Consider the following 10,345-nt stretch of genomic DNA (forward strand, 5'->3'; position numbering starts at 1 on the left):
TATGTTACGAAAAGTAGATCCTACCAATCCAATTCTTGTTCATTATTTGACAACTATTTACCCAGATGTTCAAGTTGAAGAAGCCTGAACAATCTAAATCTGTTCCTGTGCAAGTAGAGTAGGAGGTAACAAAATCTATTCAAGAAAATGTTGAAAAAGAAATTCCTAAGGAGGTGGTTCCATCAAAGACATGTATTCTCAAACGAACAAAGAAGCCGGCTCATCGACCTCGTCACTCTCCTGAACCACCAATCATTTAAGAAGTTTTTGTTGAGCCCTTATCTTCACCAAAAGAGGTATCTGTATCAAAAGGAATAAAGATAATAATTAAACCCCAACTTAACAGATGGTGTGTGCGTAATCTTGATGTTCCAGTTCCTGTATCATATGCCTCGAAGACTGGATTCTTAACGCATTCAGTTCTTGATTTCGTTCTTATTACTTGATTCAAGCACACTACAATGACAAAGAAAGCTACCTAGAAAAACCTCAATGGATTTCCAAATCTTGAGGACAAGCTCCCTCTAGAAAGGGAGGGTAATGATATGATCTAGGAAGTTGGCTTCTCCGAGCAACCCAACTACTAGCTTTATCAACCCAACCAGATCATACTTTGACCCTACCCATTATGATTGTAAACTAACAAATGAAATACATATAACGGCTAAGGTTTCATATTATTATCAAAGAGAAGTACAAATACAATGAAAAGGAAAGACATAATATATAGACAAACTAATTAGGGTTTCCTAGCGGAAAGACCCAATCATAAAACACAATACAAAATAAAGCCCAAAATATTATTAGGTTAACATCCCCCTTCAAACTCACAATGCAACAACAATAAGCATTGAGAGTTTGTCAGACAGAAAATGGAATCGAGGAGCAGTCAACGGCTTCGTAAGAATATCAGCAATCTGCAAAGAGGAAGGAACATAAGGAAGGGAGATAGTGCCCTTCTGGAGATGATGACGTGTGAAATGACAGTCAATCTCAATGTGCTTTGTGCGCTCATGAAACACTGAATTCTTGGCAATCATTATCGCACTCTCGTTATCACAATACAAAGGGGTAGGCTGAGAGATGTGAACGCCCATATCTGCAAGAAGCCATCTCAACCAAACAATCTCACAAGTGGCGATAGCCATGGCTCGATACTCAGATTCTATAGAAGATCGAGAAACAACATCTTGTTTCTTGCTTTTCCATGATATCAATGAATCTCCAAGAAAAACACAATACCTAGTAGTGGACTTACGATCATAAATATCACTATCCCAATTTGCATCACTATAGGCACGCAACTAAAGAGAGGATGAAGAAGGAAACATAAGAGTGCGGAACTAAGTACCACGTAAATATCTCAAAATACGAAGAACAGCTCCCCAATGAACAGTAGTAGGAGCAGTGACAAACTGGCTAACCACATGAACTGCATGAGCGATATCCGGTCTAGTGACAGTCAGGTAAACCAAACTCCCAACAATGGTACGATAAAGACTTGGATCTGATAATGGGACACCATCAGTTGGAGAGTACTTTGCATTACTCTCTATAGGCGTATCAACTGTTCGATTATCCGTGAGTCGTGCACGTTCAAACAAGTCTGAAATATACTTCGTTTGAGCTAAAAGATAACCCTTTGGAGATTGAGCAACTTCAATCCCCAAGAAATAACGAAGTAATCCCAAGTCTTTCATAGCAAAACGGTGAGCCAAATCACGCTTTAAAGACTCTATACCATCATGATCATCACCAGTAATAATCATGTCATCGACATACAAGGAAAGAATAATCCGCCCTGCATTCGTACATCGAATAAATAGAGCCGAATCATGGTTACTTGGTTGAAAACCAAGAGAAGTAATCACCATAGAAAATTTCTCAAACCAAGCACGAGGGGCTTGTTTGAGGCCATATAGAGCCTTCCGAAGTCGACAAACTTCACCTGGTCGGTGAGCAATACCAGGGGGAGGAGACATGTATACTTCTTCATGAAGATCGCCATTCAAGAAAGCATTCATGACATCCATTTGATAAATCTTCCATTGACGAATGGAAGAAACTGCAATCAAGGTGCGAACAGTCGTCATTTTTGCAACAGGAGCAAACGTCTCCTCATAATCCACACCATACTTTTACGCGTACCCTTTCGCAACAAGTCTGGCTTTATAACGCTCAACGGATCCATCAGACTTTGTTTTGATTTTATAAACCCAACGACAACCAATTGTGTGTTTTCCAGGTGGAAGCGGAACCAGATCCCATGTATGAGTCTGATAAAGAGCTGCAAGTTCCTCAGCCATAGCGGTCTGCCAAAGGGGATCAGAAATGGCCTCTTTATAGGATGTTGGCTCAGAGAGACGATGTACATTAGCAATAAAAGAGGCAAAAGCCGGTGAGTAAGAGGAATAGACAAAGTCAGGAAGCTTTGTGGACTTCTTACTACGATAAGGTCTCGGTGGAGGGGGGTCTTGATGATTTGTAGGCAGAGGATCAACGATAGGTGCTGGGTCAGCCACATGTGGTGAATCAGCAGCAAGTGGTGGATCAGTGACATGTGGTGGATCATCAATGTCAATGCTAAACGGATCAATAGTATAGAGCTCCTCTCGGGTTGCATCATGTGACTGAACAGGAATGCTATAGAATGGAATATGCTCCAAAAAGGTGACATTGCGAGATACATACAGTTTCTGATTTGAAGGATCATAGCACCGATAACCTTTCTGACCAATACCATATCCCAGAAAAACACAAAGAGCTGATTTTGAAGACAACTTATCTCTCTCTACATGAGGCTTCAAGACAAAACATGTACACCCAAACACTCGTAATGAAGAATAATCTGGGAGTTGTCCAAACAACATTTCATAAGGAGACTTTCCCGAAGTGTATGCAGTAGGAATGCGATTAATAACATAAGTAGCGGTATGAACAGCTTCTCCCCAAAACATATTGGGAACTTGAGCAGAGAGTAGTAAGGATCTAGCAGTTTCTAGGAGATGTCGATGTTTTCTTTCTGCAACACCATTCTGTTGAGGAGTGTCTGTACAAGATGATTGATGTATAGTGCCATCAGATGCCAATAATTGTTTAAAATCATTGGAGGTAAATTCTCCTCCCATATCACACTGAAAACATTTTATGACAGCAGAGTGTTGAGTCTTGACAAGAGCTCTGAATTCACTATATATGGTGAAAAAGTCAGACCTGCGCTTCATAAAATAAACCCACGTATAACGAGTGTAATCATCAATGAATGAAACATAATAGTTAGCTCCTGACTTGGAGGTTATCGGAGAGGGACCCCACACATCAGAATGCACAATATCAAAGGGAGCAATAGAACGAGTGACACTTTTATTAAACGGTAAAGCAGAAAATTTTCCCAGTTTACAACCACAACAATCAGAAATATCATCAAATTTCAAAGAGCCTAACACACCAGTGGAAACCAAAAACTGTAAACAAGACGCTGAAATATGTCCCAAACGAGAATGCCAAAGATAAAAAGGAGACGATGAAGGGTTTAAACGAAAAGACGACAAATCGACACTAGATGCAGCAACATCAGCAACATGTAGCTGCTCCAAGACATAAAGCTCCCCAAGTCTACGGCCTATCCCAATCACCCTCCGAGACCGAATGTCCTGTACACAGCAGAATGAATCAGAAAAGAAGACCCAACAACCAGATTTACACAACTGACTGACCGATGCAAGATTCAAAGCAAGTGTAGGAATGTAATACACATCTGTTAAAGATATATAAGGAGTGACAATAGAACCAACACCCTCTACTGACATGGGTGTAGCACTAGCAGACATAACAGAGACAGGTGTACGAGAAGATAATGAAGCAAAAGATGAAAAATGTGGTGACATGTGATGAGATGCACCAGAATCCAATATCCACAAGGATGAAGGAATACCTGACGTGTTGGATGAAGACAGACCTGAATGAGACATGGAAGCTGACATGGCAGTTGGATTGGTAGCTAAGAACTGTCTGGACTGCTCAACAATCTGTGGATCCAAGGCTGATGGTGGTGTGAAATCTGTTTCATTCTCAACTGAAGGTGTAACAGCAGCATACTGTGCTGGCCTAAAAGATGAAAAAGAGGGACGTGACTGTCCAGAAGACTTGTTCTGCTGTGAAGACTGAGAGTATGCTGGTGATCTTGTTTGTTGTTGCTGTTGATTTCCCTTGCTTGTCAGTAAAGGACAATTTACCTTCCAATGATTTTTCTTCTTACAGAAAGCACACTCATCAAATGCAACTCTGGGACGATTTTGGTTTGAAGATTGGGGTCGTTGTGAAACAGCAAAGACAACAGGAGTGGCTGTCTTGGGAGCTTTGTCAGCATGGGACTTGATACGAGTTTCTTCAGCAATCAACTCGTGAACAACCGAATCAATAGTGGGAAGAGGTGTACGATGCAAGATTGATCCACGCAGACCTTCAAAATCTGAACGTAATGCCATCAAGAACTGAACCAAACGTTGCTCTTCCCTTCTATCAATATAAGGCTTAAAAGCCTTCAACACATCAGGTTCTGTAAGAGCTAACTGATCCCACAAATCCGACATAGCTGCATAAAATTCCTGAACACTAAGATTGTTCTGTTGGAGGGCTCGAATATCAAACTCTAACTGATACTGCTTTGCAAAGTTAGACTGAGTATACAACCTAGCCAAGTGATCCCAAACCTCCTTTGCCGTGTCATACTTCGCAAACTGAGTACCAATTGACTGGATGACAGAATTATTAATCCAAGTAATGATCTTGGAGTTATCAGTCTCCCATGAATCCAGTAAGGTTTCATAATTAGCGGCCTTCTCGTCTGTTGGTTTCTTCTTGTCACCTGTAACAATCCCCCACATAGTCTTGCCCCGCAAGAAATTTTTCATAACATAACTCCAATAGGCATAGTTTTTGCCATCAAGTTGAATACTAATGGACTGAAGAGAATCATCTCTTGGGGCCATATTTCAATATCAATCAAATAGTAAATACGAGTAGTAGCAAAAAAATGATCAAGATCTCGAAATCAACAAAGCTAGACGAAAACGAAACCCTCAAAACCGACAAACGAACAAATCAAACCAAACCAAATACAGAAACGAGCAAAAAAGGCATACCCCAAAATTGCAAATGGTGACAATGAACAGTACACGTGAATAGTGTTGATGAATAGTAACCGTGAACAGTACACGTGAACAGTAATCGATGAACAGTATCGATGAACAGTAATCGTGAACAGTAACCGTGCGATGAACAGTGTCGATGAACAGTAATCGTGAACAGTAACCGTGCGATGAACAGTGTCGATGAACAGTAATCGGTGAACAGTACTCGCCCCAAAAAAAAAAAACGAAAAAACTACAGATAATCAACCGAGCTCTGATACCATGTAAACTAACAAATGAAATACATATAACGGCTAGGGTTTCATATTATTATCAAAGAGAAGTATAAATACAATGAAAAGGAAAGACATAATATATAGACAAACTAATTAGGGTTTCCTAGCGGAAAGGCCCAATCATAAAACCCAATACAAAATAAAGCCCAAAATATTATTAGGTTAACAATGATAATTTGGATGTGAATTTCGCCCAAGATGTGAGCATCCACACAACCGTTTGATGGCAGTAGTGGCAAAGTCTTGAGCTAGTGATAAGGAGCATTTTTAACAATCACTATCTCCATTAGTTTTCATTTTCCAAGTCAATATCCTTGTTCCTTAATTTTACCGTCGGGTTAGTTGTTCCTTTGCTATGTAAGTTGTAAGTCATTTGCTATGTAGGTTATCATAAAATTGTTCCGTAAAAACCTTCTTTTCTTAACTTAAATTTATAGGATATTGGCAATCTTGAACTGGCCTTCTCAATAACTCCCGAAAGCGCCACACTTTTGGACTTTAGAAAGTAGGCACAATTAGAATGCAATAACATATGAGATCTCACAATCAGACTCAACTTGAAAAGGAAAAAAAACCACACTTATGCTTGCAACCTTGCTTTAATGTTTGTCATGTAGGATAGTTATGTGATATCTGAGTTGCTCACATAAAACTAACGTAAATCTATGACATTTTGAATTCAAAATTTACTTGCATAACCACTAGGTCAAAATGTATCACTAACTTAAATATGATAATATTTTCTATCACATTCCAAAGCTCATGTTTTCTACAATAAAGATCCATATATACAGGGGACATACAAATGCTTTCGTGTCAGGTGGATGAGAATCTGGTGCCAGCCAATCCGAGTAAATCCTTGTTAAATTCCTATATCTGTGGAATAATTTTATTCTTTTGCTATTTCTGAAATTGCAACATTTCATTTCCTTCACATATTTTCATTATATATTTATCTTTTTCCTCATTGTCATAATAACAACATAGTGGGTTTTATTGACTTTTGTCGGATTTCCTCTATTTTTGTCATATTCGATTATGCGTTGAACAAGCATACTCATATATTGTGTAAAACTCTACTCGTATTCGTAATACAAATACTATAACTATAAATTATCCAAAAAATCGATTTTACAAAAATACCAATACTATAACTATAAATTATCCAAAAAATCTGAGGCCCCCTATGATCGAAGGCCCGGTGCGACTGCACCGCCGGCACTACTATGTGTTTTTTTTCTCATATAAATTGTAGAATACTTTTTCTTGTATATAATTAATTTACTAATGTAATTTTACTAACTTTTACATTTATTGGAAATCCAAGTGATGGAAAATATTCTTTCTAACTTTTACCTGAAAACAAAACATGATGAAAAGACGTAAAATTATAGATGAAACTCCTCCTTAAGAATCGATGGATTGGTAAGTTGCTAATACTGAATTTTCCAGCAGTGAATTTCTAGAAGGATAGCAATGTTCACTGACTTATTTTTTTATCTACTACATAATGATACAAGAAAACATATGATCAGAAATTTCTTAACCAGGAGGCATTCAAATGAATGCACCTAACGAGGAGGCATATAGGGAACTTGAAAAAAGTATAGACATTAAAAGTACACTATATCAGGTAAGAGATTTTAATTCAACACAGATCCTTCATTAATAGATTTGAAACTTGGCTCATTGTTGGCCTTTCGTGTGGATTGGAGTTCAAACATGTTCTTGAGATACTTAGAACCGACTGAACTTGTTTCTCAACTTGGGATGAGGGAGGAGGCATCTGAATATCTCCCACATTTGTTGGAACCAGATAATTAACAGACAATGTTGGTAAAGATGTTATGAGTTCTCCAGGGTGCTTTCCCATGATCACTTCTAGCGCAACAACTCCAAAGCTATAAACATCACATTTCTCGGTTGCCACCATCGTATAAGCAAGTTCTACATCTGAAGAAACATAACATAAAAACAAAAAAGGTGATATCAACCCCCACAAGATTCCAACAAGAAACTTGAGAATATGTAGAACTAGCATCAGAAGAGTACCTTACCTGGTGCGATATAACCATAGGTCCAGCAATTGCAGTCCAATTGGATGAGTCTAGCTTTAAAAGCTTGGATGTGCCAAAATCAGAAATATGCGCCTCATAATCAGAATCAAGAAGGATGTTGGCAATGGAAATGTCTCTATGAATTATAGGAGGCGAGCAGTCGTGATGCATATAAGCCAAACCATTAGCTACAGCCTTTACAATATTGACCGTTTTCAACCAATCCAATTCTTTTGCTAAGACACCACTTCTTAAGATTGATCCAAGACTTCCCTTTTCAAGGTATTCATAAATCAAAAATGAGTGGCGGGCATGGGAGCAATATCCATAGAGTTTCACTATGTTTCGAAGCCTTATGTTTGTTAATGCATGTACCTCATTAAGGAAACCATTATGATCAGCTTCCTCAACTGATATCAATGAATAAATTTTCTTGACTGCTAACACATTGTTAGGTTGTAGCTCTGCTTTGTACACAATGCCGCATCCTCCAGTCCCAATACAATATGCTTCATCAAAATCATTTGTTGCCTTAATGATTTCGTCATAAACTACATTTCCATCAAAACTTGTTATGGAAAAAAAATCATGACCTTCTACGTCTGACTGTTTCTGTGGAGCAACTTTTTTCCGTTGTCGATGAACAATGATTCCACACATGAACAAACCAAGTAACACTACCCCAATAAGGGAGAGCATAATTACAAGGATCAGCCTATGATGAAATGCATCATTTTTCTTCTTTTTAATTTTACTTGCACAAAGATCCTACCCTATAAAATTTCCACACAAACCTAGATTGCCTTGTATGGATGCATTCACAAAGTTAGTGCTAGAAGGAACCGGACCTTTGAGCTCATTGTAAGATAGGTCGATATCAATCCCGCTAGGCAAACTTGTAAAAGTATCAGGAATAGAACCAGATAGTCTATTGTGAGAAAGATCCAATTTTTGCAAACTTTGAACTTCAGACGGTATCTCTTTGATGAGCAAATTGTGAGATAAATAAAGTTTGGTAAGTTGACCTAATTTACCAATCTCAGATGGGATTTTTTTCACTGAGGTTGTTATTACTAAGATTCAAGTAGTAGAGGAATGCCCAATAACCAATACTTTTTGGAATCAACCCATTCAATATATTTTTTAGATAGATCAAGAGCAAGGAGATGATGCAGTGATCCGAGCTCCTGTGGTATAATATCCGAAAGTTGATTATCAGACAAGTACAAGTAGAACATGCTTTTCATCTTCTCAAACTCCTTTGGGATCTCACCAACCAAACTATTTGAAGAAAGATCAAGTCTTTGTAGTTGAGTTGAATTTCCAAACTCTGGTGGTATGCTACCACTGATGTTGTTATATGCCATCATTAAGGCTGTCAAATTCTTGCATTTACTCCAATTTTGAGAAAGCTGCCCGTGAAAATTATTGTGACTGATATCAAGATATTTTAAAGCGTGGATAGATGCCAAAGCTATTGGATATAACTCCAATGATTTGATTTTGATCAAACCGAGCCCTTATTAAGCTAGAACAATTCTTTAAGCCTCTTGAAATAGAACCAGTGAGTTGATTTCCATTAACTATTAACAACTGAAGCTTTCCCCCATTGCACAGATCTTCGGGTAAATGGCCAGACAATCGATTATTGTACATTTGTAGGTGAAACAATTCTAGACTTCCTAATCCCTGTGGAATTGTACCGAATAATTTATTCTCATTGAGGTACAGATACTGTAGGTTGCTGAGGTTTGCTAGTGTTGAAGGAATAGAACCACTAATCTGATTGTCGCCAACCCCAAGCACAGTGAGAGACTCCAAATTACCAAGTTTAATAGGAATGGGACGAGATAATTTATTTTGATGGAGGTACAGATGCTGTAAGTTGCTCAAATTTGCTAGTGATGAAGGAATAGTACCTATAAGTTGATTGTGGTTCGCCTTAAGATCAATAAGAGATTTCAAATTCCCAAGTTCAATAGGAATGGAACCAGATAATATATTATTAAAAAAGAACATATTTTCTAGGTTGCTGATGTTTGCTAGTGATGAAGGAATAGAACCACTAAGTTGATTGTCGCTCATATTAAGATCAGTGAGAGACTTCTAATTCCCAACTTCGATAGGAATAGGACCAGAGAGTTGATTGTGGTCCAAATAAATGACATTCAAAGATGTCAAATCACCCAATGATGAAAGAATTTCACCCAAAAGTTTATTGTTATACTGATAGAGATGAACTAACTTTGTTAAATTTCCCAGTGTTGGAGGCAATTCTCCTTGAAGAAAATTGTCAGACAATTGAAGCTTATAGAGTGAGGTTAGTTGACCGATCTCTCGTGGTATGGAACCACTCAGGTTATTTCCATTCAGGTAAAATATCTCAAGATTGTATAGCATTGTCCCTATTTCAGGTGGGATTACACCAGAAAAGTTATTTGCTGAAAAATCAAGATAGACAAGTCTTGACAGGAGTCTGATTTCTGGTGGGATGGGGCTAAAGAAGTTGTTTATACTGAGATCAAAATGCGAAATATAGTGTAGCAAAGAGAATGGAAAATGGAGAAGATTGTGTACCCTTTAATCCAGATGCACTGATGTTCAAGTTCTTAATGCTCCCATCAGCATTGCAAACTATTCCAAACCAAGAAGTGCATGGAACTGATACACTGGAATTCAAAGGGAGAGGAATCCATGAAGAAATCAAGGAATTGTTTGGGATTTGAAGGGTTGCTTTCCATTTATGAAGAGCATTGGCTTCCTCCAAAGAAACAAAGGCAAAATTTGGTATGGGGGAGAGTTTCATGATTAGTAGAGAAAAAAGTAAGAAGGTTGAGGAAGACATTATGTGCTTTGCCAT

General features: G+C 38.1%; 1 pseudogene; it reads right to left on the reverse strand.

Moving 5' to 3' along the window:
- Positions 1–7,003: 7,003 nt before the first annotated feature.
- Positions 7,004–10,345, reverse strand: LOC145036624 (uncharacterized; annotated as a pseudogene).

The sequence above is a fragment of the Lactuca saligna genome, chromosome 3, assembly GCF_052625555.1.
Source record: "Lactuca saligna cultivar CGN05327 chromosome 3, ASM5262555v1, whole genome shotgun sequence".
In the NCBI taxonomy this organism is placed as follows: Eukaryota; Viridiplantae; Streptophyta; class Magnoliopsida; order Asterales; family Asteraceae; genus Lactuca; species Lactuca saligna.